The sequence below is a fragment of the Hemiscyllium ocellatum genome, unplaced genomic scaffold (genome assembly GCF_020745735.1).
Source record: "Hemiscyllium ocellatum isolate sHemOce1 unplaced genomic scaffold, sHemOce1.pat.X.cur. scaffold_125_pat_ctg1, whole genome shotgun sequence".
Taxonomy (NCBI): Eukaryota; Metazoa; Chordata; class Chondrichthyes; order Orectolobiformes; family Hemiscylliidae; genus Hemiscyllium; species Hemiscyllium ocellatum.
Window position 1 is genome coordinate 715344 of NW_026867722.1, and position 5134 is coordinate 720477.

Here is a 5134-nt window from a genome sequence, read left to right on the forward strand (position 1 = left end):
TCCTGGTTTTTGTTGCTCTGCATAAGTTACAAGAGTGAGGGACAAAGTTAAAAACACACAACCACCTGATGAAGCAGCAGCAGCGCTAGTGCTTCCAAATAAACCTGTTGGACTATAACCTGGTGTTCTGGGAATTTTAATTTTGTCCATCCTAATCCAACATCAGCACCTCCAAGTCACGAGTGAGGGAGGAATGTGTTATAAGTGATTTCTGTCTAGGTTTTCTGAATCTCCGGAGAATAGTTCCTGACACTTGGCTAACTATTCTAACTCTAGGGATCTGATTCAGAACAACCGGGTCCTGCCTCCGAACTCTGCCAACCGCGGACTGACCTTTAACCCTTGTGTCAAGGGAGACTGTCCACAAGGTTAAGTTCAAAAAGGCGAACTCCAAGTTGACTGGTATCAGCCCTTATCCCCACCGGCTGTCACTTTTCCCGTGGCAATTCGAAATACTGCGAGACACACACAGACAGAGCAACAGATGTTTATTCAATCTTCGAAGATTGGGCGAGTTCCAAAAAGGACTTCGGAAATCGCAACGGGAGATTTTACAGCACTAATACTTATACATTATTTTTCCATTCAAATACATTGGTGATAATTTCATTGGTTTAAACATCTCACGCTATGGATTTTTCTTACATTAAAAATCATTAATGACAATTCCATTGGTTAAAGCATTTCACGCTTTTCTCTGCCAATTTCTTTAATTAAAATGTTATATTATTTTACAATTTCTGCTACTAGTTATAACATTTATTGATGTCATGAAAGAGCTTTCATTGTATTTTGCCCTCTGTGTCTAACTGAAGCATTCCTTGGTTTCTTGCCCAAGGTTACCATGTTCCTGGCATAACAGAGGTGACTTCTAGTTCATGCTTCATTATGGCCTAGTCGATCATTAGTTTCATAATTTAGTTTTTATTCATTAAACCTCAGTTTTAGTACAGTGAGTGTGTGTGTAGGTGTGTGAGTGAGTGTGTGTGTATGTATGTGTGTGAGAGTGTGTGTATGTGTGTGTGTGTGAGTGATGTGTATGTGAGTGTGAGTGAGTGTGTGTGAGTGTATGTGAGTGTGTGTAGTGTGTGTATGTGTGTATGTGTGTGTGAGTGTGAGTGAGTGTATGTGAGTGTGTGTGTGCGTGTGTGAGTGAGTGTATGTGAGTGTGTGTGTGTATATAGGTGTGTGTATGTGTGTGTGTAGGTGTGGTGTATGTGTGTGTGAGTGAGTGTGTGTGTATGTGTGTGGGATATGTGTGAGGTGTGTGTGTGTGTGTGTGTGAATGCATGAAACTGCAGAAATTACATTAACCATATCAATTGTATAACATAAGAACTAGGAACAGGAGAAGACAATCCTGCCCTTTGAGCTTGCTCTGCCATTCAATAAGATCATGGCTGATCACTTCGTGGACACAGAACCATTTACCCATGTTCTCACCGTATTCTTTAATTAATTATTTCTGTTTTGAAAAAAAGCTACCTTAGCTTTAAAACGTTTACTGTACAAACATCAACTACTTCCCTGGGCAATGAATTCCATTGAGGTTAAGAAGTTCCTTTCCAATTCAGTCCTAAATTTGCTGCCTCTAATCTTGAGGTGATGCCATCTTGTCCTAGATTCACCTGCCAGTGGAAACATCCTCTCTACTTCTATTTTATCCATTTCATTCATTATTTTATATGTTTCCATTCTTCTGAATTCCAATGAATATAATCCCAATCTACTCCGTCTCTGTTAAGCCAACCCCCTCAACTCTGGAATCAACCTAGTTAATCTCCTCTGCACCCCCTCTCGTGCCAGTACATCCTTTCTCAACTAAGGAGATAACAACTACATGGAGTACTCCAGGTGTGGCCTCACCAGCACCCAATACAGCTGGAACATAACATCTGCTTTTAAGCACAATCCCTTCAGCATAGAAGGACAAAATTGCATTTGCCTTCAGAATTGATTGTTATACCTGGTGACCAACCTCACGCAGTAGGATACTCAGGTGCCTCTGCTTAGCAAAAATGCAACTTTTTAAAATTCAATTAATAATCTCTTTTTAATGTTACTCCAACCAAACAGTATGACATTACATTTATGAACATTATATTCCATATGACCGACCATTGCCCACTCACTCAATGTATCTATGTTCCTCTGCAAAGTTCCACAGTCCTGCGCACACTTTGTCCTGCTACTCATCATCGTGTCATAAGCAAACTTTAACACCCTAAATGTGGTCCCCAACTCCAAATCATCTGTATCAATTCTAAATAATCGCAGTCCCAACACTGATCCCTGAGGCACACAACTAGTCACTGATTGCCAGCCAAGATAATATGCATTTATCCCCACACTTTGCTTCCTGTTAGTCAACCAATCTTCTATCCATGCTAATCCTATACCCCTAATGCCATATACCTTTATATTATGCAACAGCCTCTTGCACAGCACCTTTTTGAAGGCCTTTTGGAAATCCAGGTACACTGCATCCACTGGGTCCACATTGTCCAACTTGCTTGAAATGTCTTCATAGAATTCCAAAAGATTTTTCAAGCATGACCTGCCCTTCATGAACCCATGCTGTACCTGTCCAATGGGACAATTTCTATCAAGTCCCTGCTATTTCTTCCTTGATAATAGATCAAAGCATCATTCCCACTATAGAGAGAAGCTGTCTGGGGTATAATTACCCATCTTTTGTCCACCTCCTTTTTAAAACAGTGGCGTCACTTTTGCTGCTTTCCAAACTGCTGAGACTGCCATGAAGTCCAGTGAATTTTGGAAAATTACTGTCAGTGCATTTGCTATTTCTCCTGGGATACATTCTGTCAGGGAAAGAGAATTTTCTATTATTAGCTCAATTACCTCCAACAGTCCAAAACTAGGTGTCCTGTAATAATGATAGCTTCCATATCCTCACCTACCTTTGTGTCTTTGTTAATTACTGGCAAGATATTAGTATCCTCCACTGTGATGTCCCGGAACTAAATGCTGCTTCTCTTTTTCCAAAAGACCAATGTTTACTTTTGCCACTCTTTTCTCATTATTTATGTTTATAGAAACATTTGCTATCTGTCTTTATAGTCTGTGCTAGTTTATTTTTCTCATGTTCGAGCTTACATTTCTTTGTAACTCTTCTGTGGCTTTCTGTTGACCTTTAAAGTTTTCCCAGTTCTAGTTTCATGCTGGTTTTGGCCACTTTGTATGCCTTTCAATTTGATCACTTTCCTTAGATACCCATCGTAGAGAACACCTTTTCTTACAGTCCTTCCATTTCACTGGAATATACCTTTGCTGAGGACTTTGGAAAATGTCTTTGAAAATCTTCCACTGCTCATCAACTGTCCCACCATAAAATCTTTGTTTCCAGTCTACGTTATCAAGGTTCTCCCTCATTCTATTGTAGTTCCTCATGTCCAAGCACAGGACCCAGGTATTAGGTTTTATCTTCACACTCTCCATATTTATTAAATTCAACCATACAGTGATCACTTCTTCCGAGAGGATCCCTAACTCTGAGGTCACTAATTTTTCCTGTCTCATTGCAGAGGGTCAGATCTTGGATAGCTTGCTCCCTTGTAGATCCATTTCATACTGTTCAAGTAAAATATCACAGATACACTTAATGAACTCCTCATAGCTACCCTGATTGGTCTGGTTTGACCAATCTACATGTAGATTAAAATCACCCATGATAATAACCGTACCATTTTTACAGGCATTAGTTATTTCTGTTTATTGCCTATCCCAATATGATGATATTATTTGGTGGCCTATACACTGCACCTATCAGTGACTTTCTTGGTAGAATTTTGAATGCATCATTCCTGTTTCTCCTAATGTATGGCAAAAACAACAACTACTCATATTGTATGGAACTTTCACAATGGCAAATCTCCTAAGGTACTTCATGGATGATCAAAACATTGATTAAGCAGAATGATTTCCAAAAAAATCTTAAAGGAGGATAGAATAGGTTAGGGAGACGATTTGACAGACTTCTGCCCTTGACACTTCCAATTGTGGAGTGATGCAGATGGGGCAGGTTGGAAAGGGAACATGCAAAGGGGAAACGGAGGAGTGCAGGCAGTGTATAAGGTCTTAAGGACAGAGGAGGTTCCAGACTGAGTCTGTCTGTGATAGAGAGTATGGCTGCCTCATGGAGTTTGAAGCTCTGCAATGGGTTCATGCAAGTCATGTTAGTCGAGGATATTATAACGGTGGCTGAGATAGCTTTTCATGAGGACTTGTCTCCTGAGGTAGTGTGGGCTGAGGTTAGAAACAGAAGGGGAGAGGTGACACTGCTTGGAGTTTTTTTATAGGCCTCCACAGAGTTCTAGGGAAGTGTAAGAGAGAATTAGCAAAATTATTCTGGGTAAGAGCAAAAGTCCCAGGGTGGGCATTGTCTATAAACCTCAGGCACATGCGCAGTTTGGTTCCTATGTAGCGCATGCGCAGTGTCACATTGATCAGGACAGAGGGAGAGACAGACATGGAGCTGCTTTCTCCGGCAGCGGCTGCGATCGGCTTCAGAGAGCGGCGCTCAGAGCCGGGGTGTGGGAGCCTCGCTGGGAGAAAGGAGCGGAGAGAATTCACAAGTGCTGGATACAGGTAAAAAAAACAAAAAAGCCCCTCCAGGCCCGGGAAGGAGGTGGCGGTCTCTGATCAGGGAAGCGGCCCAGGGTCACGGCCGCCATTTGTTTGAGGGAAGAGGGAGAGCGGGCCGCAGGGCCGCCATCTTGAGAAGGTCAAGGTGCAGGAGGGCGGGGCTCTCGGGGTCTGTAGAACAATCAGAGGAAAGGGAAGCCCCATTGTTCCTGATGAATTCCATGAACACAGCGTCACTGGGCGGTCCCGCAGGAATCTCCTCTCTCAGTCCCTGCTGTGATGTTTCACCCCAATCACAACCAGCAGCTCTTCTCCTCTCTCAGCTCCCCTTCTGTCCTTCCTGCAGCATCTGTCCCCTGGGGCATTGAGCTGCCTGTCCTGTCCCTCCCTCTGCTGTTGTTCTGTAATCCCTGTGATATCCCTGTCCCACCTTAGATTACTTCACTAAAGACAGGAAACATTTAATTCACATTCAATCATTTACAATGGTGGGATTTGAACCTGTGCCCAGAGAACATTTGCTGAGTTT